This window comes from Dendropsophus ebraccatus, chromosome 5, assembly GCF_027789765.1.
Source record: "Dendropsophus ebraccatus isolate aDenEbr1 chromosome 5, aDenEbr1.pat, whole genome shotgun sequence".
Lineage (NCBI taxonomy): Eukaryota > Metazoa > Chordata > Amphibia > Anura > Hylidae > Dendropsophus > Dendropsophus ebraccatus.
Window position 1 is genome coordinate 22,346,526 of NC_091458.1, and position 26,813 is coordinate 22,373,338.

The 26,813-nt window shown below is 41.9% G+C and overlaps 1 protein-coding gene across 4 annotated transcripts in view; it reads right to left on the reverse strand.

Moving 5' to 3' along the window:
* Positions 1–11,298, reverse strand: part of FAT3 (FAT atypical cadherin 3) — a 485,754-nt gene extending 474,456 nt beyond the window's left edge. For all 4 annotated transcript variants that reach the window (XM_069969660.1, XM_069969659.1, XM_069969657.1 and 1 more), the window contains exon 1: positions 11,215–11,298. The gene's annotated coding sequence lies outside the window, so the exon portion shown is untranslated. The remainder of the gene's footprint in view (positions 1–11,214) is intronic.
* Between the last annotated feature and the right edge of the window lie 15,515 nt (positions 11,299–26,813).

The window sequence follows — 26,813 nt, forward strand, 5'->3', positions numbered from 1 at the left end:
GCAATACTAACGACTAAAATCACCATAAAAAATACCGCTAAAAGGGGGACGTGAGTGGCAAGCAAAATCGTCGTCTTGTGCCGCCTGCATTGCGATGATTCGCAGCCAAAAAGTTGTGTGACAACCAACAAGTCGTGGTGACCTGAAATCTACCCTGGATGGATATCTGGAGACTGCCGGGTCGCGGTCACGTCAAGATGAGATGCAGAGTGTTCCTGCAGAAAAATATAGAAAATCCTATCAACTTTTTGTTTTCTTATATTGTTTTGTGTTGCTCTGGACTTTTGCTTTTGTGTGAAACAAAGTATCTATGTCTGAGGCCACATTCACACACCCGTAGTGCAGTCCGTGGCCGCGGACCCGCATTACACCATGTCCGTTGTTTTCGCGGCACGGATAGCGGCCCCGTATACACGTACGGACGTGTGAATGGGGCCCTAGGATAACATTGGTTTCATGTTCTGCAATTGCGGACAGAACAACAGATGTGTGAATTATGCCTGAGACTGAAAATCCTCTAAAAAAGGAGCACTCCTCGTAATCAGCTACAGTTACCTGTATAGGGGACACTAAGCATGACCACTATATGGTGGACCACTGAGCAACACTACTATATAGTGTGACCGCTATACAGGGTGACTATTAAGTATGGCCACTAAATGTGACCACTATATGGTGTGACCATTTAGCAAAACCATTGTATGATGTGACCACTAAGCATGATCGCTATATGGTTTGACTAATAATGAAGGCCACTATATGGTGTTACCACTAAGCATGATCACTGTATGGTGTGAGCACTAAGCATGATCGCTATATGGTGTAACAATTAATGAAGGCCAATATATGGTGTGACCACTAAGCATGACTACTATATGGTGTGAGCACTAAGCATGATCACAGTATGGTGTGACCACTAAGCTTGACTACTATATCGTGTGAGCACTAGGCATGATCACTATATGATGTGACTACCAAGCATGATCACTGTATGGTGTGACTACTAAGCATGACCACTATATAGTGTGACCACTAAGCTTGACTACTATATGGTGTGAGCACTAAGCATGACCGCTATATGGTGTGACCACTAAACATGATCAGTATATGGTGTGACCACTAAGCATGATAACTGTATGGTGTGACCACTAAGCATGACCACTAGATGGTGTGAGCACTAAGCATGACTACTGTATGGTGTGACCACTAAGCATGACTACTATATTGTGTGAGCACTAGAGATGAGCGAACCTGGAGCATGCTCGAGTCCATCCGAACCCGAACTTTGATTAGCGGTGGCTGCTGAAGTTGGATAAAGCCCTAAGGCTATGTGGAAATCATGGATATAGTCATTGGCTGTATCCATGTTTTCCAGACAATCTTAGAACTTTATCCAAGTTTCAAGCTTTATCCAAGTTCAGCAGCTAATCAAATGCCGAACGTTCGGGTTCGGATGGACTCGAACCCGAACCCGGTTCGCTTATCTCTAGTGAGCACTAAGCATGACCACTATATGGTGTGACCACTAAGCATGACCACTACATGACATTCTGAAACTGAGTTGCTGAATGTCTCCACCTCTGTCTTCCGTAATTCTGCCCGCTGGATAATGCAATGCCAGGCAATCTCCATCCCTATCCATCTCTTCTCTTTTCCCCTCTGCCATTATTTGGGGAGGGGGTATAACTGTGATTCTTTCCCGGTGGAGCTCTCACACAGTAACTTTCCTATCACACATATGGGGGGGGGGGGAGGGGGGGCTTTCATAGGCAGCAATTATAGGTTTATTCCAGGTGAAATTGTTTCCAGAATATCTTTAACCCCTTTGAAGGTCGCAAAAGGCAAAATTATAGAGAAAGCAAAGGGGGCAATTACCGTAACCACTTAAAGGACCCTCAGCTGCAGTGTAAGCAGTCCTGTCACATCAATTCTGTGGCTAAAAGGGAATGTATCGCCTAGATTTTCTTATACTGATTAGAGTCAGATACAATTTTTTTTTTTTATCTAATCGGTTCCTATTTTCTGACTGTAATTCTTTTTATATTTCACTATTTGTACATTGTTATGGGGGCGGCCATCTTGCCTGAGCTGTTTTAACAGCATTTAGGGACATGCTTTACAGAAAGACTCATGGACATAGATGGCAATAGATTGAGTCTGTCCCCTTGAGATGAATGTGAAGCATTACTGAGCGCGCTCTGGAGCTGAATTGTAATACCACATACAGCCTGAGGACAGGGGTGGGGGTGTTTTTGCAAGAAAGTAGCTCTGCTTTTTCTAATCCTGGACAACACCTTTAAATCAACAGTTTTTCTAAGAGTCTCATCTTCCTCCGTATAGATTGATATAAGTGCACATTTATTTGGGAACCACTGGGTCTATTATCTGGGCAGTAGGTGGCAGTATTATTTAAGCACAGTATAGTGTTAGTAGTTTAACACTGTGTAGTGCTATTATGTGAGCACTGTATGATGATATTTGAGCACTGTATGGTGGTATTATTTGAGCATATTATTTGAGCACTGTATGGTGGTATTATTTGAGCACTGTATGGTGGTATTATTTGAGCACTGTATGATGTTATTATTTGAGCACTGTATGATGGTATTATTTGAGCACTGTATGGTGGTATTATTTGAGCACTATATGGTGGTATTTGAGTGCTGTATGATGTTATTTCCTGAGCACTGTATGATGATATTTGAGCATTGTATGGTGGTAGTATTTGAGCGCTGTATGATGATATTTGAGCACTGTATGATGTTATTATTTGAGCGCTGTCTGGTGATATTATTTGAGCGCTGTATGATGATATTTGAGCGCTGTATGATGTTATTATTTGAGCGCTGTCTGGTGATATTATTTTAGCACTGTATGATGATATTTGAGTGCTGTATGATGATATTTGAGCACTGTATGATGTTATTATTTGAGCGCTGTCTGGTGATATTATTTGAGCGCTGTATGATGATATTTGAGCGCTGTATGATGTTATTATTTGAGCGCTGTCTGGTGATATTATTTTAGCACTGTATGATGATATTTGAGCGCTGTATGATGTTATTATTTGAGCGCTGTCTGGTGATATTATTTTAGCACTGTATGATGATATTTGAGTGCTGTATGATGATATTTGAGCACTGTATGTTGTTATTATGTGAGCACTGTATGGTGGTATTATTTGAGTGCTGTATGGTGGTATTATTTGAGCACTGTATGATGATATTTGAGCACTGTCTCGTGTTATTATTTGAGCACTGTATGATGTTATTATTTAAGTATTATATGATGATATTTGAGCACTATATGGTGTTATTATTTAAGCACTGTATGTCGGTATTATTTGAGCACTCTATGGTGGAATTATTTGAGCACTGTATGATGATATTTGAGCACTCTATGGTGGTATTATCTGAGCACTGTATGGTGGTATTATCTATACACTGTATGTCGGTATTATATGAGCGCTGTATGATGTTATTATTTGAGCGCTGTATGATGTTATTTGAGCACAGTATAATGTTATTATTTGAGCACTATATGGTGTTATTATTTGAGCACTGTTTGGTGGTATTTGAGCACTGTATGATATTATTTGAGCACTATATGGTGTTATTATTTGAGCACTATATGGTGTTATTATTTGAGCACTGTTTGGTGGTATTTGAGCACTCTATGGTGGTATTTAAGCACTCTATGGTGGTATTTAATGAGCACTGTATGGTGGTATTTGAGCACTGTATGGCAGTATTATTTGAGCCCTGTATGATGTTATTATATGAGCACTATACAGTGGTATATGAGCACTCATAGAGCACAGCATTTTTACTCCAGCATTGGTATTAGATAGCAGTTACTTGTTACCTTCTCCAGCTCCTTATATTGTCCTGCACAGCTTTGTTCACTATACAGGGGGCACCTGCTCCCCATAGAGGTCATAGTGTTACCTTCCCAGCCAGATAGTGGTCACTCCCAGCCTGGACTATAGGAGCATATAACCCCATTGTCTGCCTAGCGGCAGAGCTTTCTCTCTAACAGGCTGAAGTATAATAAGGAGGGCTGTTGTAGCAGAGCTGTGCTCCAAGTCTTCAGCTGCGGTATCCCAGGCATTACCCAGCCAGGGAGAATGTGTCCTGTTACTGAATCTCTCCTCACATTCTCTTCTGTGAATTACACCCGTAACCGTAGAAACCGCCTGTGAAAAGAGCGAAGAGAACTTGTTTTTCTTGGCAGCCTCCGGGTAAACGATTAACGGCCACAAAAGCTTCAGTTTAAATTTGAATTTTAAAAAATAAATAAATCAAAAAGTGGATTTTTAACGGAACGACGTAACGGATTCCCGCCATGGATTGGTGCACTTGGCACCGGGGAGGGAAACAGATAGAAACCCACATTCCACCAGGAAAACTCCTCCTCTCCTTTACAAGGGATCAGTTCTGTTACGTTCCAACCGGGAAGGGGGGGGGGGGGCGAATGAATGGAAGATGCAACGTCTCTGTGTGTGCGGACGCCAGGCGAAAACAAGAAGCAGAGTCAATGACCTAGTAGAAAACTAAAGTTTGTGCCCCCCCCCCCCCATTCTCATTAAAGGGGCAACTGTTACAGGCAGACAGCAATGTATTGTTAGCACAATGCTTAGGCCGCAGACAACCATCTCGCCCCTCCTGGAGCCCATCACAAAAACATTGCGGGGCATTGTGGCACATGGGGCAAGCTTCCAAAGTCATCTCTTAATCCTCTTGAATTTCTGTCAACTGTCAGTGTAACATGGGCGAAGCATTGAATTAAATTAAGTCCCAGAGCGGCGCACACAGCAGGTTTTTGCTTCAAGTCGCATGAAAAAAAAAAAGGACGGAATTGATGCATTAACTCTTCACTGGCCGAGCTATTCTAGATGCTGCTATAGATCCCACCATTACCGGCCGAGCTATTCTAGACTCCCGCTATAGATACCACCATTACCGGACGAGCTATTCTAGACTCCCGCTATAGATACCACCATTACCGGCCCAGCTATTCTAGACTCCCGCTATAGATACCACCATTACCGGCCGAGCTATTCTAGACTCCCGCTATAGATACCACCATTACCGGCCCAGCTATTCTAGATGCCCGCTATAGATACCACCATTACCAACAGAGCTATTCTAGACGCCCACTATAGATACAACCATTACTGGCCAAGCTATTCTAGACTCCCGCTATAAATACCACCATTACCGGACAAGCTATTCTAGACGCCAGCTACAGATACCACCATTACCGGCTAAGCTATTCTAGACTCCCGCTATAGATACCACCATTACCGGCCAAGCTATTCTAGACTCCCGCTATAGATACCACCATTACCGGCCAAGCTATTCTAGATGCCCGCTATAGATACCACTATTACCGGCCAAGCTATTCTAGACGCCCGCTATAGATGCCACCATTACCGGCCAAGCTATTCTAGACTCCCGCTATAGATACAACCATTACCGTCCAAGCTATTCTAGACGCCCGCTATAGATACCACCATTACCGGCCAAGCTATTCTAGACTCCCGCTATAGATACAACCATTACCGTCCAAGCTATTCTAGAGTCCTGCTATAGATACCACCATTACTGGCCAAGCTATATTTGATGCCCGCTATAAATACCATCATTACTGGCTAAGCTATTCTAGATGCCGCTATAGATACCACCATTACTGGCCAAGCTATTCCACATGCCTGCTATAGATACTACCATTACCGTCCAAGCTATTCTAGACTCCCGCTATAGATACCACCATTATTGTCCAAGCTATTCTAGACTCCCGCTATAGATACCACCATTATTGTCCAAGCTATTCTAGACGCCAGCTATAGATACCATCATTACTAGCCAAGCTATTCTAGACACCTGCTATAGATACCACCATTACCAGCCAAGCTATTCTAGACGCCCGCTATAGATACCACCATTACAAGCCAAGCTATATTTGATGCCCGCTATAAATACCACTATTACTGGCCAAGCTATTCTAGATGCCGCTATAGATACCACCATTACTGGCCAAGCTATTCTAGATGCCTGCTATAGATACTACCATTACCGTCCAAGCTATTCTAAATGCCTGCTATAGATACAGTACCACCATTACCGTTCAAGCTATTCTAGATGCCCGCTATAGATACCACCATTACTGGCCAAGCTATTCTAGACTCCTGCTATAGATACCACCTTACTGGCAAAGCTATTCTAGATGCCCGCTATAGATACCACCATTACCGGCCAAAATATTCTAGATGCCCGCTATAGATACCACCATTACTGGCCAAGCTATTCTAGATGCCCGCTATAGACACACCCATTACCAGCCAAGCTTTTCTAGATGCTCGCTATAGATACCACCATTATTGGCCAAGCTATTCTTGATGGCCGCTATAGATACAGTACCACCATTACCGGCCAAGCTATTCTAGACTTCGGCTATAGATACCACCTTTACTCCGACTATAGATACCACCAAGTGATTCTAGATGCCGCTATAGTTACCACCATTACCGGTCAAGCTATTCTAGATGCCGCTGTAGATACCACAATTACCAGCCAAGCTATTCTAGATGCCCGCTATAGATACCACCATTGCCGGCCTTGTCGGTGCCCGCACTGCAGTGCTCCATATAAAAGGACTTATAATGATGTTTATCCTGAGCTTTCTGGGTCATGAATATAATGCAAGAACTGGATATAAGCAGTTATAACAATGGAGTTTAATGTAATTCAAGGCGAGGATCATGTGTATAGTGTGCAAAAATGTGATAGAAAGCATCCAATCCCTGCACTGATTTTAATGCATCTTTCCTTAAATTAAGACTGTTATACATTATTGGAAAAACAGCACCACTCTTGTCCTCAGGTTGAGTGTGGTATTACACATCAATGAAACTGAGTTACACTACTAGACACAAACTGAGGACAAGAGTGGCGCTGTTTCTGGAAGAAATTAGGTATCTTTTCTCCCTTCCACTCTAAAGAGGTTATCCATCGTTAGGAAAATACGGCCACTTTCTTCCAGAAACAGCACCACTCTTGTCTCCAGTTCAGGTGGAGTTACCCTTTAAGCTTCATTCACTTCAATGGAACCGAGATGCAAAACCTGCACCCAAACTAGAGACAAGAGTGGTGCTGTCTCTCTTTCTCTCTTTCTCTCTCTCTATATATAAATGACATATAACTAAATGCAAATGCAAAAAGTACGGTAGAGACTGACACACACACAGAACTGGATTTCAGAAGTTAAAACAGTGCAGACTAAGGGCCGTGTTACACGGGACGATTATTAAGAAGTCATTGGTCATTTAATAGAATTCTGGCCTATTTTTATTGTTTTATCGTTCGCACATCTTTCGGTGTAATAAGAAATCATAGCTTAAACGTACGCAAAAACGACCAAAAAACGACCGCAAGAACGACCATAAGTAATGATCACCAGTTCATGTGATTGGGCGAATGATTTCAGGTCGTTTGCCATATCGGTTGTTTGAGATGGTTTATATGTCATTCAAGACAGGGATCATATGTATAGTTTTAACTGCAGATGTGATAGAAAGTGTCCAATCCCTGAGCTCTGAAGCGATTTCTAATGAAATTACAAAAAAAAACGCTTTCTTTTAAAAACAGCACCACACTTGTCCTCAGGATGTGTGTGGTATTGCAACTCAGTTCAATTAAAGTGAACGGATCTGAGTTGTAATATCACACTCATTCTAAAGGAAGGAGTGGTGCTGTTTTAGAAGAAAGGGGATAGATAGATAGATAGATAGATAGATAGATAGATAGATAGATAGATAGATAGATAGGAGATAGATAGATAGGAGATAGATAGATAGGAGATAGATAGATAGATAGATAGGAGATAGATAGATAGATAGATAGATAGATAGATAGATAGATAGATAGATAGATAGATAGATAGATAGATAGGAGATAGATAGATAGATTAGATGCTAATAATAATAATAATATTGACAACCCCTTTATATGAAGGACTATGTTATAACTATATGTTGTATACTATGCTATAACTATGTTATTCCCAAGCCTTTTGATTCATGAATATAATACAAGAACAGCAGTAGAGACTGACACATAGTGTAACAATGAAGATTTTGACACAGGGCTCTCTGCTGCCACCTCTGTCCATGTCAGGAACTGTCCAGAGCAGGAGAGGTTTTCTATGAGGAGTTGCTCCTGCTCTGGACAGTTCCTGACATGGACAGAGGTGGCAGCAGAGAGCACTGTGTCAGACTGGAAAGAATACATCACTTCCTGCACGACATATAGCAGCTGATAAGTACTGGAAGACTGTTGATTTTTTAATAGAAGTAAATTACAAATCTGTATAACTTGCTGACACCAGTTGATTTGAAAGAAAAATGTTTCCACTGATATCCCTCTTCTTGCCCTGTAACAGTTCCTCGTCTAGTTCTTGTATTTATCCTTCTGGTTCCTAAATCTAATTCAAGAATCACAGTAGAGACTGACACATACTTAGTGCAACATAAGGAGCTATAACCAGTCCGAGCAAACTGTGCTGCAACTCTGTGCAGCATTGTGTTCTCTGTGTCCTCCCAAAATTCTATCAATTGCTATGTTCATCCAGAGCCTCCTGATTCATCCACACAGCCTTGGAACTGCAGCAGAGGCTGACCCATGCACAGCACCATACGAGTAACTATAACCGGTCATAATAACGATGATTTATATGTAATACGAGACCTGTGCTGTAACCCTTAGACATAATTTTGCCATTGCACGTGATAATCATTGTATTTTCAGGGTTTCACCTATATTCATCCTGAACTGCCTGATTCCTGAATATAATCCAAGAACAGCAGTAAAGACTGACACAACATGATACGAGGACTATAAGAAGACATAATAATGCAGATTTATATGTCATTCAAGACCTGTGCAATGACCCTTATGACATGGCCTGCCATAGTTTCACCTATGACTTTGTTCATCCTGAACTGCCTGATTCATGAATACAATCCAAGAACTGCAGTAGTGACTGACACCTGCACAGAGCAACAGGAGGAGGGGCATAAGCTGTAATAACAATGCCAATTTATAGGTTAGATTCATGACTAGTGATCTATAGCTGTGTTCATCCTGATCCACCTGATTCATGGACATCATCTAGAACGGCAGCAGAGCCTGACACATGCCCAGCACCATATAAGTACAACATTAACATTACATGTTCTAACTGTTGTGTTTTCTGGGTCTGTTTTACCTAAAGCCATGCTCATCCTGATCTTCCTGATTCATGAATACAATCCCAGAACTGCAGTAGAGACTGACACACGCACAGTGGAATGGATATAAACGTTAGCATTACAATTACTAATCATGTTTTTTACACTTTCACATATCGATATGTTCATCCTGATCTACCTGATTCATGAATATAATCCTACTACTGAGTAGAGACTGACACATGCACAGCATTATATGATACAATATTACCATTACAAGGGTTATTTTATCTATAGCTATGGTCATCCTGGGCTGCCTGATTCATGACTATAATCCTAGGACTGCAGTAGAGACTGACACACACTTAGTGGGTCCTATTGGGTCCTCGAGTTCTTAAGGTCCTCTTACACTTTCGCATATAAATATGTTCATTCTGATTTACCTGATTCATGAATATAATCCTGCAACTGAGTAGAGACTAACACGTGCACAGCACTATATGATAGAGCATTAACATTACAAGTCATACTTGGTCCTACTACAGTTTCATCTATAGTTATGTTCATCCTAATCTCCCTGTTTCATGAATATAATCCTAGGACTGCAGTACAGACTGATACATACTTAATGTTACAAGTTGTAAACAGCAAATAATAGTCATTGCTAAGCTTATAGCGAGAGTGGCTTAGTAAGGAGGAAGATGCTTGATAATAGGAGAACAAAGCATTTTTGTCTGATAAGATATATTAAATATTATGTTTCTTTGTGGGTGGCACTGTATGAACTGCTATTACGGCAGATATATATATATATATATATATATATATATATATATATATATATATATATATATATATATATCTGCCTTAATATCAGTTTATACTGTGCCACCCACAAAGGAATATAATATTTTGTATATCTTATCAGACAAAAATGCTTGGTTATCATATATATATATATATATATATATATATATATATATCTTATAAAGAATAATAATAATAGTATAGGACTTTGGCTCAGGCATGCATTGTAGGGGGGCGGTGGAGGGGCCTCTGGGTATGCTGTGCCAATGACCCGGCGGGCACACCACTCTGCATGCAGATTTGCTGCTACCCAGGCAGCACAAGGGGAAGAAGAAGAGAAAGTCCCGAGTTCCCTAAATCTCGGCGCCCTCGGTGAATACCCAATCCTGACGGGTAATATGGCGACCGACAGCAATCAGTCACCCACCAGACCGAGGAAACTTTCCTATCACGCCGGGGTCTGGCAGAGCTGACTTTGCAATGAGAATGCATTTCCTAGCGGACAGTCACCGCTTCAGGCACAATAACATACAGCGCTCACACTACATCATTACCAGTACCGGCATTGTAATGGGATTTAACCCCTACAGTGCCAAAAAAAGAAAAAAAACCTCCTCACGTTCATCCACCCCAGAGAGAATCCCACGGTTTAAGGGAACGGCAGATCTGCAGCCGTCATCTGTCATGCCATGCGACCATGTGTGTTCTATAGGCAGCCATGTGGATCTACGGGCATGCAAACACCAAGCGTACATGACATCATGCCAGGCGTCTATGCCACGCTTTGCATATCTCATCCTAATGACTATACTGTATATATATATATATATATATATATATATATATATATATATATATATATACAGCACCGTCGCTTCCTATGCATTGGCAAACACCTGCCTGTACAGATGCAGCAGAGCCGAGCGGGTTTATGATATGCAGTCCCGGATGAAACCATCTAACAATCCCGGCTCTGCTAAGTTGCGCCATGAATAAACGTGACCCATATGCCGGTGAACTTGGTGGGTATTATATGACCCCCCCCCCCCCTCTTTACTCCTTGTCCATAGTTCACATAGGCAGAAACTTTCAGGCAAGGTAGCGGCAACTTCTATTCCTAACGCTGAGCAACAATACACAATAGACAAAGAATAAGGGAGAAGGAGAATGGCACTAACCCTTGCAGGCGGTGCGGGATGTACAGATGTGCTGCGGGCTCCTGAATCATATCCATTTGGAATAGGAGAGACAGGGATCAGAGTAGTAGCATGCTGCCTCCCAGCTCCGCTCGCACACATCCAGCCCTGTGCTGTGGCTGCTGCCTATGGACTGGGAAGCTGATCCTATCTATCCCTGCCTCTCTGCTAGGAGAGAATTCCCAGCCCACTAATCACAGCGCAGCCTACTGGGGAACCCTGCCTGCTCGCCTGCCTGCCTGCTGCCTGCCTGCCTGGGTTTTGTCTTTGCTCTATTCCTCCCTCTCGCTCCTCTCTTCTTGCTGACACTTCTGCCTCGCACTACCTTGCACTTTTATTCATTTCCATCCGGGAGCTTTAAAGCGGATAGAAAAGGGGAGCCCAGGTAGTGGCGGACAGAGGGAGAGACGGAGAGACGGTGCTGGGCGGGCAGAGACGGAGACAGAGGCTTCATTATATAGGGAGGTCTATAGGAGGATTTTTATTAGTTATTTTTGTTACTGCGATTGCACACGATTTTGATCGTCGCGGTGTGGTCTATTATTTATTTTATTTTATTTTGCTGTGTTATATGTTTTTAAGATGTTGTTTTTTTTGTGCTATTGATATAACATTGCTTTTAACTTTAGTTACATTATTATATATTATTATTATTGTTATTATTATTATATATTTCTCTATGTATTATTTATTTATTTCATTATTGATTGATTTCATTTATTATTTATTTTATGTAAATAAAGTTGATTTACAAACACTTCAAATGACATGTAACCTTAAAGTGTCACTGTCGTTTAATATTTTTTTTTTTTTTTTGCAGAAATCAATAGTACAGGCGATTTTAACAAACTTTGTAATTTGGTTTATTAGCCGCAAAAAGGCATTTTTATCTTGAAAAATTAGTTTGAAGCTCTCCCCCCCCCCTGTCTTCATTGTTCTCTATGGAGAGGGGAGGGGTTGAGGGAGATGAGGCATCAAAACAGGACAACAAAGAGTTAATTTACAGCTACATCACAGGGCTATCTCCTCTGACAGTCAGCACTAACCTCTCTTACCTCTTAATACTGTCTTTGACACAGGTCCCACTTTGTAATCCTTTGTTCTCTGCTCTCTGCTGGTAAGTAATCTCCCTCCTCCTGAGGGGAGGGGGTTTCATCACACTGGGGGCCGGAGGGCCCGCCTCAAGTGCTTTGTGCCAAGTCAGTGCATGGGAATAGACCAGGCGGCAGTACAAAAAGAAAGACTGCCCCACCGGCATTTTCTCTCCAGTGCCGATCCTTTCATGGAAAAAACCCAAAGCTATGTACCTGATGGGATTCTGATGTTTAAGGGGGACAGGTTGATGTTTAAGGGGGATACTCGGTTTTTATCCTTTTATTTAGCAATATTATACTTGGATTTAAACAAAAGCATAAAGAGTGACTTTTCAGGATAAGCTGCCGTGCTTTACATGAGGGGCTGCACTGTATCTGGTCATCCTTAATCTAGTATATAGCATTTATCACCATTTTTCCTTTTAGATGTCTTTCTCACTCTATGTCTCTCCCGCCCTCCCCCCATAGACTTGTAAAAGCTCAGGAATAAAATTACAACAAGATTACAATAAGCAAAAGTCATTGCTAAGCTGATAGTGAGAGTGGATGATAGTTTAGTAAGGAGGAGGAAGATGCTTGATAACAGGAGAACAAAGCATTTTTGTCTGATAAGATATATTAAACATTAAGTTTCTTATATTCCTTAGTATTGGTCTATGAAAGTTTGCAGAAACGAGTGTCTATTTTATTTTATTTATTTTGTTTTCCCTTTTTTGTTTTAGCTATGATACTTTTTTTTTTTTTTACATTTACTTTCATTTATATTAACATTTAACAGTTATGGAGTGACACCCCCTCTGACCATTCGTTATAGCTGGGTGAAGCGCATGGCAGCGTGCACCACTTTCCAGCTGGCTGCCTCAGCCGACTCATTGCAGGAGATGGGATCCATCGTAAGTCTGTGCAATGAGTCGGATTGGATAGCCAGCCATTGAGAGAAGCGCATCACTGTGTGCTTCACTCTGCTAGAACTAAGGATTGGAGGGGGTTTCAGTACCCTCACAGGTCTATGCAACATGTCAAATGTAAGTTTAAAGACGTAACGTAATTTAAAACTGGATGGGCCGGATCCAGGTTTAACCAGGATTGGGATATTCATACAGTTGACTACTATACTATATACTATATTGAGCTACGTGACTAGTACTGTAACCGTATGCATGTCTAAGGTGCCTAAAAGTGGTGCTTATCTTCTAGGCCAGAGACAGTGTCGTACCTACCGCTACTACATGGCTGAGGCCTATGGGACACCTGCTTGTACCATAACGTCATTTTTAGTGTCTGTGTCCCAAAGGGGAAGTCCCTAGTGGCTGCAGGTAAGAAGCTGCCAGAGGCCTAGAAGAGAGAAGGAGACTGACTGTGGGGCAGATGGGAGAAGGTGGGAGTGCTTTAAAAAAAAAAAAAAAACTTCTAAGGGGGAAACTACCTACCATGGGTGTATATATTGAAGAAATCACATACTGGGGACCTACATACTGGTGAAACTACCTACTGTGGGTTTATATACTTTTGAACCTACCTACTGGGGAAACTACTGACTGGAGGTCTATATACCGTTACACCCACCTATTGGGGGCCTAAATACTGGGGAAACTACCTACAGGGGGTCTTCATTATGTTACATCCACCTATTTGGGGCCTACATACTGGGGAAACTACCTACTGGAGGTCTATATACTGTTAAATCCACCTATTTGTGGCCTTCATACTGGGGGAACTACCTACAGGGGGTCTTCATTATGTTACATCCACCTATTTGTGGCCTACATACTGGGGAAACTACCTACTGGAGGTCTATATACTGTTGAATCCACCTATTTGGTGCCTAAATACTGGGGAAACTACCTACTGGGGGTCTATATACTGTTACACCCACCTATTGGGGGCCTATATACTGGGGAAAATACCTACTGTGGGTTTATATACTGTTGAACCCACCTATTTGGGGCCTACATACTGGGAAAACTACCTACAGGGGGTCTATATACTTTGAAACCCACCTATTGGAGGCCTACATACTGTTCAATCTACCTACAGGGGGTCTATATACTTTGAAACCCACCTATTGGAGGCATACATACTGTTCAATCTACCTACAGGGGGTCTATATACTTTGAAACCCACCTATTGGGGGCCTACATACTGGGAAAACTACCTATTGGAGGTCTATATACTGTTACACCCATCTATTGGGGGCCTACATATTGGGAAAACTACCTACAGGGGGTCTATATACTGTGGAACCCACCTATTGGAGGCCTACATACTGGGAAAACTACCTATTGGAGGTCTATATACTGTTACACCCATCTATTGGGGGCCTACATACTGATGAATCTACCTACAGGGGGTCTATATACTTTGAAACCCACCTATTGGGGGCCTACATACTGTTGAATCTACTTACTGGGGGTCTATATACTGTTGAACCTACCTATTGGGGGCCTACATACTGGGAAAACTACCTATTGGAGGTCTATATACTGTTACACCCATCTATTGGGGGCCTACATACTGTTAAATCTACCTACAGGAGGTCTATATACTTTGAAACCCACCTATTGGGGGCCTACATACTGTTGAATCTACTTACTGGGGGTCTATATACTGTTGAACCTATCTATTGGGGGCCTACATACTGGGGAAACTACCTAATGGGGGTCTATATACTGGAGAAATTATTTACAGGGATCTATAAATCCCCCTTTTTTCCAGATTCTACAGGCCACATTTTCTACTAATTGCCCCAACATGGTAGCTACCCCCCTGGACATGAGTACTTTAAATAATCCGCCAATGGTGACATCATTGGGCTGTGTGGGTTGGTAATAGACATGGCAACCAACGTGGTCATACACGGCAAGAACTGGTGGCAGGTGAGGTGCATTATTTTTAAGGACATACCTTATACGTTGTATATTACTATGTATATATGAATCCTCCGTACCGTCCATAGGCGTGAAGCACTTCTCCGCTGCCTCCGTACAGTCATGGAGGTCACCCTCCTTCACACGTTTGTCGGCCTGTGTTTATATACGCGTGTGACTCACTCTTAAGTAACGTCTTCCTCTCATGTTAGAAGTTCTGTTCTGAAGAGGAGAAGACGACCTCTGCCCTGATGTACGTGTAGTGCGCGCTGCCCCTGCAGTTATATGGACGCCACTCCACAACATGTCAGTAGGTGATGGAAGCAAGGGGGGAGGGGGGGGGTGTCTCTATTTTCATATCAGGGTCTCTTCTAACATTATACATGTTCCAGTACTATGGAAAACTAAACTTGGTCCTGAAGAAATTTAACCCCAAATCATGAAAGGCAAATAAAGAAACAAAGAAGTCGATAGGACCTTTCACACAATATATTAGTCCAGTGTATAGGGCACAGAGATCAGCTCAGGACTGACGTAATGTGTTCAGTGGCCCATCGTTGGGATTTTGTGGTCCTAAAAAAAAAATTCTATTGGGGGGGGGGGGGGGTTGTTTGATTTATCAAACATGGTGTAAAGTGAAACTGTCTCAGTTGCCCCTAGCAACCAATCAGATTCCACCTTTCATTTTCCAAAGAGTCTGTGAGGAATGAATGGTGGAATCTGATTGGTTGCTAGGGGCAACTGAGCCAGTTTCACTTTACACCATGTTTGATAAATCTCCCCCATATATGTACAGTATCACATGACCCTGTGTAAATGGAGGACTGCCAAAAGTGATAAAAGTGCCACTCCCATGAGGGGTCTTGTCATAGCCACTGCCAGGTTTTGTGCAGTGGTTACAGTTAACTTGATTGCTTAGATGGTACTAATAATGGGCTATACTTTACAGCAGTGCTAATGAGGGTACATAGATGGTACTATAATGGGTATGCTCTGATGGCACTACTAACGAGGGTACTCTGGTGGTAATATTAATGGGCATGCTCTAATGGCACTGTTAATGAGGGTATTCCGATACTAATAATGGGTATGCTTTGGCGACACTACTAATGAGGGTACTCCGATAGTACTAATAATGGGCGTGCTTTGGTGACACTACCAATGGGGGACTCCGATAGTACTAATAATGGGCGTGCTTTGGTGACACTACCAATGGGGGGGACTCAGATAGTACTAATAATGGGCGTGCTTTGGTGACACTACCAATGGGGAACTCCGATAGTACTAATAATGGGCGTGCTTTGGTGACACTACCAATGGGGGGACTCCGATAGTACTAATAATGGGTGTGCTTTGGCGACACTACTAATGAGGGTACTCCGATAGTACTAATAATGGGTGTGCTTTGGTGACACTACTAATGAGGGTACTCCAATAGTACTAATAATGGGCGTGCTTTGGTGACACTACCAATGGGGGGACTCCGATTGTACTAATAACAGGCATGCTCTAAAGAGATTGCTAATGAAGGTACATGGGTGGTACTATAAATGGGTATGTTTTAATGACACTACTAATGAGGGTACTCTGATGGCACTGCTAATGAAGGTACCCTGATGATGATACTAATGATAGGCATGCTCTTATGGCACTCTTTATGTGAGTACTCCGATGATACTATTAAAGAGTATGCTCTGATGGCACTACTAATGAGTGTACTGCAATAATACTAATAATAGGCATGCTCTAAAGGCATTACTAATAGGGTACATGGATGGTACTATAATGGGTATGCTCTTATGACACTACTAATAAGTGTACTCTGATGGTAATATTAATGGGCATGCTCTAATGACACTGTTAATGAGGGTATTCTGAAACTTATAATGGGTATGCTTTGGTGACACTACTAATGAGGGTACTCTGATAGTACTAATAATGGGCGTGCTTTGGTGACACTACCAATGGGGGTACCCCGATTGTACTAATAAAAGGCATGCTCTAAAGGCATTGCTAATGAGTGTACTCTGATGGTACTATTAATGGGTATGCTCTGAAGGCTGTTATGATGAGAGCACTCTAATGGTACTAGTGATTGGAATACCCTGATGGCATTGCTAATAAGGGCAATCAGGTGGTACTAATATAGGGCATACCCGGACATTATCCCAGCAGATCCTTGTGTCTCACAGGTTGCCCACTCCTGGAGCCAACACGTGATGATGGCTGGAAAAGCATTGAGATCCCAACTATCAGGGGCTTCAATTGCTCTTAAAGGGCAGGAAGTATTTGATGATCTCTCTTAGGGTTTGTACTGTGACATAAAAAAATGGACAATTCCTTGAAGTCTACAGTGAAGTCATAGTTTGCAGTCATGCGCAGAGGTCCGTAACCTCCGTACATCGTGCACACAATCAGAAAATGTCAGAAAATTATGTAGATTTGTAAATGACTTCTCCAGTCTTCCAGTACTTATCAGCTGCTGTATGTCTTGCATTAAGTGGTATATTCTTTCCAGTCTGACCCAGTGCTCTCTAAAAAACAAACTGGCTACAAAAATTGTCCAGATGCAGAAAACTACCCAAAAAAAAACAACAACTAAATACCTGAAAGTTTGGGAATAATTTTCAGCTGCAAAAAATTGGAGTCATATTTAAGTTAGCACTGTACCATTAAAAAAAAAAAGTCTCTAAACAGAACAGTTAAAATATGGTTAGATCCTAAAAAACTACCCAAAATGGCCGAAAAAACATCTAAACATTCCCCTAACATTAAAAAAAATAGCTCAAAAAGCACAAAAAAAGGTAAAAATTTCCAAAATACCAGAAGAAAAACAAAACAAAAACTAATCTAGACATCTGAAAACAGAACAGTTAAAAAATATTCTAAAAAGTCCAAAAAAATTCCAAATGCAAGAGAAAAAAAACTAACAAAATTATTTCCTATGCCCCCCCCCCAAAAAAAAAAAAGTGTGAAAACAAAACAGCTAAAATATGGCCCACATTAAAAAATAAACTGTCCAGAAATATGTCAAATGGCAGAACAAGAGAAAAAACATCTAAATATCTGAGAATGATTTGGAGCTGTAAAAAAAAGTCAATATGGGACTCATACTCATCATCACAGAACTTATATAGAAAAGAATGGAACAAATATAATACCGCACCTTATACAAACACAGAAAAATACACCGCCACATGAAACTTCATTGAGGTAATTTATACACCCGCACAGGCTGCCATATGCTTCCATATTTTTTATACGGTCATGTACATGAGGCCTAACACTCAGTTTTATGTTCTGCTCAGCAGGAAAAGAATATCAAACCTCCAATTTACAGTAATTCTCCGCCACATTTTGCCCAGTGGGGGGGAAAAAAGCTACTTAAAAATTCCACTCTCTACAAATCTGTGATATTTAAGAATTACCTGATGCGCTGAGCGGAGATCAGCTTCAAGCTGGGAAATCTTTAGGATGTAGCTCCTTTTCACAACAGTATTAATCTACTGTAAATGGTAACGACAATCAATACTTCAATAATTCAACAGACTTTTGCAGCAATCGAATCGAGTGCAAGTGAATATAAGAAACTTTTTAAGGTATCTTATCAGAGAAAAATGCCACCAGGTTGCTCCTGCCCAGCTAAACTTGTCATTGTTTCAGAAAAAAAGCTTATGTCCATCTCAAGATTAACTGTTCAATAGATTTCTGCATAAATCAATAGTACAAGTTAATATGAGGAACACTTTAATATATCTTATGAGAGAAAAATGCCACCAGGCTGCTCACTGCTTCTAAACTCATCATTTATCATCCATTCTGAAAAACTGCTCACAGCTATCTCAAGATTAACTGTTCAACAGACTTCTGCATATATCAATAGTACAAGCGAATATAAGCAACGCTTTAGTGTATCTTATTAGAGAAAAAAGCCACCAGACTGCTCCCTGCCTCCTAAACTCATCATTTATAAGTATTTCTGAAAATATGCTTATGCCCATCTGCACACTAACTGTACACTGGGAGGCTTAGCTTGTGGCTGCCTATAGAAATCTATGGAGAGGAGGGAGAAATAGGGACAGAGAGACTATTGAGAGCTGTAGTAAGTCTTATATCTCATGCTGGATTCACAGCTTACACTGCTCAGTACTGCTCTATAATGGTCTCCTTCTTCTGCTTTTGAGGATGTGTTATAGAGACATAGGGGGAGATTTATCTAACATGGTGTAAAGTGAAACTGGCTCAGTTGCCCCTAGCAACCAATCAGATTCCACCTTTCATTTTTCGCAGACTCTTTGGAAAATGAAAGGTGGAATCTGATTGGTTGCTAGGGGCAACTGAGCCAGTTTCACTTTACACCATGTTTGATAAATCTCCCCCTTAGAATGTACTGTGTTTGTAGTGTATGGGCAACATTATAGTAGATAGTCTTCATCCACTAACACAGGGACAACTGAAAATTAGAGATGGAGCCTGCAGAAGGGGAAAACTGGTGAGAACAGCATGGTATAATTACATGCAGGGACGTAGGATTCATGGGGCCCATAGCAAAAAAACTGTACGTGGCCCCTGAATCCTGTACGTCCCCACCCCCCATAGATGGCCAACTCTCAAACACACACAATGATGCACATACTGTATATACTCACGCAGAGGCACTAATAACATATATTCAAATACACCGCTGACATATACACATTAAGGCTATGTTCACACTCTGTATTAGACCAAAGGCCTGTCTCTGCGCGGATCATCCCGGCTGGTACTGTAGTAGCTCTCTGTATGATCTTTCATTGCACACAATGAAGCAAGCGGCCAGGGACGGACATGTCAGTTATTTGCGGGTCTGCATGTCTGCATGGACACATCGTATAGGCTCCGGCTGGGATTCCAATGAAGTAGAGGCAGTGTTCACAGGTGCATAAAGTACGGCCGTACTTTTACGTAGTGTGAACATAGCCTTACACTGGAATGTGATTACACTAGTGATAACATATACACCATGAATAGACCATATACATGGAAATCATCCCCCAAGTGTAATAAGAATCAGAAATAATAGCTGAAGCATTTTCTTTTACTGTTCTTTTATTAGAGCCCAAGCATTAATAGAAACTGCTGCAGAACATCTTTGGGAGCAAACCTGTCAATCACTTAAGACAGTGCTGACACACACACACACACACACACACACAAACCAGTGTTACAGACACTACAGTATATACATATATAGCCACAGATACATGCACACACTGACATATACATACAGTATACCCACAGATACATACATGCACTCACTGACATATACACAGATACATACATACACTGACATAAACATATACGCACAGATACATACATACACTCACTGACATATACACATATACACACATACATACATACACTGACATATACATATACCTACAGATACATACATACACTCACTGACATATACACATATACACAGATACATACATACACTGACATATAGATATACCCACAGATACATACATACACTCACTGACATATACACAGATACATACATACACTCACTGACATATACATATATACACAGATACATATATACACACTGACACACATATACAGCACTTACAGCTCCCAGGCCTCCCCCACCTCCTTCTGTAGTCTGCAATACAGTGAACGGGCTGAAGAGTACAGTGGCGGGTCCCCGCGGGTGGTGGGCTATCAGTGGCATGCCTAACATGAAGGCAGAGCAGGGCTTTCTGGGGCCCCCTTCTTGCACGGGCCCCATAGCAGTCGCCTTCCCTGCCTTCATGGTAGCTACGCCACTGATTACATGGACGGCCTATCCTTCAGAAAAGAAAAATCTTTTCCTTTCAAATCAATTGGTTTCAGAAAGTTATATAGATTTGTAAATTACTTCAATTTAAAAATCTCAAATCTTCCCCTACTTATCAGCTGCTGTATATCCTGCAGGAAATGTTTTCTTTTCAGACTGACACACTGCTCATTGCTGCCACCTCTGTGTCAGGAACTGTCTAGAGCAGGAGAGATTTTCTATGGAGATTTACTACTGCTCTGGACAGTTCCTGACATGGACAGAGGTGGCAGCAGAGAGCACTGTGTCAGACTGGAAAGAATACACCACTTCCTGCAGGACATACAGCAGCTGAAAAGAACTGTAAGACTTAAGATTTTTGAGAAGTAAATTACAAATCTATATAACTTTCTGAAAACAGTTGATCAAGGGGAAAAAAAAAATGCTGGAGTACCCCTTTAATGGTGTGATTGATAGGGGTCCTATCCCACCATTTAGTAATAATTGCAGAGTTCCCCTTTAAGTAATGCCTTATGGCGCATTAATGATTCCCGTTCTATCACAAAGCACAACCCAGGATGCCGCCTGCTCTAACTATTCCCATCCAGTCCTGAGATTAACATATTACGGCCGCCGAACTGCAAAACTTTCTTTTTTCTCGACACAAAAGTATTCTAAAGCCGCGAACAATTAATATTTCACCCCTGCGTCCATTAATATGCCGCCGCCTCGGAGAAAACCTCTCACCTTCACTTGACCTTTTGTATTTTGTAAAAGGCGGAAAACGTATTCGTGTCTTTGTGGCCATGGGATCAAGGACGCTCAGGGACTTAGCTCCACTTTTTTTTTTAACTTAAAGTGTTGAGTAACTTTGAAAAACTTTCTCTGTGTTATCTCCGACCGATTATAAAGGTAAAAACTCTCGGGCGACGTCTGAAGCCTCCGCAAGGATTAGCGGCTTAGCCCTCTGCCTTGTCATTGTAGTTCATTATGGAGGTTTTATGACAGGGATGGGATTGTTATGTCAAATTCAAAGAAGTTAAAGGGGAACTCTGGAGAAGAAAAAATCACTGCTTCCAGAAAGTTATACAAATATGTAAATTATTTTTATTTAAAAATTCCAGTACTTATAAGTTGCTGTATGTCCTGCAGGAAATGGTGTATTCTCTCCAGTCTTAAACAGTGCTCTCTGCTGTCACCTCTGTTTATATCAGGAACTGTCCAGATCAGTAATAATTCCCATAGAAAACCTCTCCTGCTCTGGATACTTCCTGACATGGACAGAGGTGGCAGCAGAGAGCGCTGTGTCAGACTGGAAAGAATACACCACTTCTTGCAGGGCATAAAGCAGCTGATAAGTACTGGGAGACTGTATATTTTCTTTTTGAATAGAAGTAAATTACAAATCTGTATAATTTCCCGACACTGGTTAACAGAGGGATTATGTGCACAGTGACATGGCAGAGCAAGAATACTGCACACAGAGATGTCATGAATCATGATATAAGGATAATACAGGAATTATATACAAGGTATTTAGATAATGCATATAGACACTTTATTTCAGAAGTTTAGTGCACACAGTGATGTCACAGTACAGGGATAATACACACAGTGATGTCACAGTACAGGGATAATACACACAGTGATGTCACAGTACAGGGATAATACACACAGTGATGTCACACTACAGGGATAATAGACACAGTGATGTCACAGTACAGGGATAATACACACAGTGATGTCACAGTACAGGGATAATAAACACAGTGATGTCACAGTACAGGGGGGATAATACACACAGTGATGTCACAGTACAGGGATAATATACACAGTGATGTCACAGAACAGGGATAATACACACAGTGATGTCACAGTACAGGGATAATACACAGTGATGTCACAGTACAGGGATAATACACACAGTGATGTCACAGTACAGGATAATACACACAGTGATGTCACAGTACAGGGGTAATACACACAGTGATGTCACAGTACAGGGGGGATAATACACACAGTGATGTCACAGTACAGGGATTACACACACAGTGATGTCACAGTCCAGGGATAATACAGGCAGTGATGTCACAGTACAGGGATAATACGCAGTGATGTCACAGTACAGGGATAATACACACATTGATGTCACAGTACAAGTATAATACACACAGTGATGTCACAGTACAGGGATAATACACACAGAGATGTCCCACAGTACAAGGATAATACACACAGTGATGTCACAGTACAGGGATAATACACACAGTGATGTCACAGTACAGGGGGATAATACACACAGTGATGTCACAGTACAGGGATAATACACACAGTGATGTCACAGTACAGGGATAATACACACAGAGATGTCCCACAGTACAAGGATAATACACACAGTGATGCCACAGTACAGGGATAATACACAGTGATGTCACAGTACAGGGATAATACACACAGAGATGTCCCACAGTACAAGGATAATACACACAGTGATGTCACAGTACAGGGATAATACACACAGTGATGTCACAGTACAAGGATAATACACACAGTGATGTCACAGTACAGGGATAATACACACAGTGATGTCACAGTACAGGATAATACACACAGTGATGTCACAGTACAGGGGTAATACACACAGTGATGTCACAGTACAGGGGGGATAATACACACAGTGATGTCACAGTACAGGGATAATACACACAGTGATGTCACAGTCCAGGGATAATACAGGCAGTGATGTCACAGTACAGGGATAATACACAGTGATGTCACAGTACAGGGGGGATAATACACACAGTGATGTCACAGTACAGGGAGGATAATACACACAGTGATGTCACAGTACAGGGATAATACACACAGTGATGTCACAGTACAGGGGTAATACACACAGTGATGTCACAGTACAGGGAGGATAATACACACAGTGATGTCACAGTACAGGGATAATACACAGTGATGTCACAGTACAGGGATAATACACACAGAGATGTCCCACAGTACAAGGATAATACACACAGTGATGTCACAGTACAGGGATAATACACACAGTGATGTCACAGTACAAGGATAATACACACAGTGATGTCACAGTACAGGGATAATACACACAGTGATGTCACAGTACAGGGATAATACACACAGTGAGTGGAATTATAGCAGATGGGTTGAGCACAGTGATGTCACATTACAGTAATAATTTACGTAGTGATGTCATAGTAAACACACAATACACACAGTAATGACATACATTAGTATAGGGATAATGATAACATTAGCCTTACAGTACAAGGAGAATGCACACAGTGATGTCACAGTGGTGGAGTAATGGGCACAGTTATGTCATAGTTCTCGTATACTCCACATAGTGGCGCTACAATAGTGGTATAATGCACACAGTGATGTCACACGTCATAGTGATGGAGCAGCACAGTGGTTAGCATTGTCGCTGTGCAGTACTGGTGTCACGTCCATAGGAAAACACCGAGCCCTAAGTCAATCCCAGCCCACTGTCTCCACCTACTTAAACAATTTGCCCTAGGGGTGGCCCCCAACTGGGTAACTACCCCTACTCTCACTATGTGAGGGCCAGTCAGGGAAGCAAGGCCAATAGTCCAAGTCAAAACCAGGAGGGTACGTCAAGGGGCAAATCAGCTCATGGAGGGGGCTGTCCGGCCTTGATGACAGCGGAGTCAGTACCTGTGGAAACACCACACATTGCCGCCATTGGGGCTGACCAGGGTGACGTGGACTCCACGGGTGTATTGACAGATAAGTTCTTCTCTACTGGAGTCCTCAGCTCCAATCCAACCAAGGAAAACACCTTTCTGGAGTTTGTTCTTTCAGTTTTTTCAGCAGTTTTCTCTGTGATCTCCAGTTTTCTCCACAACCAAAAAACCATCCTGATAGCATAATTTGCATTTTATTACTGGATGGAAGAACTAGATCGTGCAGATGAGGAAATCAATGGGAGAGCCGAATACCAGGACAGAAATAGAAATGTATCTGAAAACCGACAAATTTTGTGTCTATTAAAAATCTGAGCCGCGACTGTGACTGACCTCCAGCGAGCACCGGCCTCCTCGAGCAAAGATCAAGACTAGACACTTAACAGAAGGCAAAAAAAAAGAGGCTCCGAGCCTTTCCATCTGTGACACCGAAATCTGGGACACTCTCCGAATGCAGGAAGGATGACAAACTAAAGTCGATGTTCCCAACTTTTCAATTAATGCGACATTTATCAAATCTATAAAGCTCCCAAGAAAACTGCTCGCTAGAAATATTGACAGCGTGCCAGCTCCGGGACTTGTCACACTTTTTGAAGTTTGAAATGCTTAGGAGAATAATTAAAATGCTTATTTTTTTTCTCTTGCTTAAAATAAAGAAAGTAAAATTCTCTTCATTTGGCAAAAGGGGAGGTGGGGGGGGGGGGGAGGAAGTGGGAAGGAGGGGGTCAGTAATCTCGTGGGGCCACAATTTGCCCAAATGGGCCGAAAAGGCTAACATTTCTTCAGCTCCTGACCTGTAGCTATGAGCAATGCTAAACCACTCAAGGGAGAGGACAAGTCAGAGAGACCCCAATCCATGCCGAGAACAAGTCTAAAAGTGCAGGACGGTATCCTAAAGCAGAGGAACGGATCCGGATAGAGCAAAGTTGCTAGAAGCTCATATACTCAATCTCGCAGTGCAGGTGTAAACAGGTAAATTAACCACCTTGCTAAACTCAGGTAACAAGGTCTGGGGCTTGTGTCACCCTCATAGGACGGGTCACCCGACACTGGTGGGCATACAGGTAGTACACGACAGTTAAGGTCTGAACACGGGCACAAGTAAACGTCTACTTTCAAGTCTTCAGTATTCTACTTCTCCTTCTTATAAAGTCCCTGGGTTGGGACTCTCAGGTATCAGCTATTGTAGAAAGTGTTTTTCCTCAAAAAATAAATTGTATTTATGCTAACGGGACTCAGTGATTATTGTTCGAGCACCTACACAGTCACTACTCCATCCTTGGGTCATCTCCCCTTTCTGTGAGTGGCGCTACCGATAGTCCAGGTGGGTCACAACTCCACTCCGGACCACCATGATAAGTACCCAAGGGACCCTTTCACAGCCTGGCAGGTCACCGACCAGAGGGGAAAAGGTATAGCTCGCCACTCTAAACTAAAAGCAGTTGTTCCTCCATACCTGTGTGCCCACCTGGCAATGGCATCACAACACTGTACCATCTGGCTGAGCTATATCTCGACCAACCACTACAGCAGTGGTATCACATGTTACCACCTAGCAAGTGAGCGGTCGTACATACACCACTGTAAGGCGGTACACCACCACACTCTCTGCTGCCACCTCTGTCCATGTGAAGAACTGCCCAGAGCAGGAGAGGTTTTCTATGGGGATTTTCTACTGCTCTGGACAGTTCCTGACATGGACAGAGGTGGCAGCAGAGAGCACTGTGTTAGACTGGAAAGAATACACCACTTCCTGTAGGACATACATTAGCTGATAAGTACTGGAATACTTAAGATTTTTAAATAGAAAAAAATTACAAATCTACAAAACTTTCTGCCATCATTTCATTTAAAAGATTTTTTTTTTGTATTTTTTTGTAAGAGTACCCCTTTAAGTCCAGAAAATATAAACAGAGAGGTGAGACATACAGTGTATAGGGGCAGGAACTCCCATCTGTTGACATGAATAAGAAACCAAATCGATTTGCATATTTTTTCTATACTAATTTGGGGACATTATCGCTATTATTTTTGGTGCTGACCGCCAGTATTTGGGCAGTGGGAGGTGTGATCGGATGTGGTTGTTATA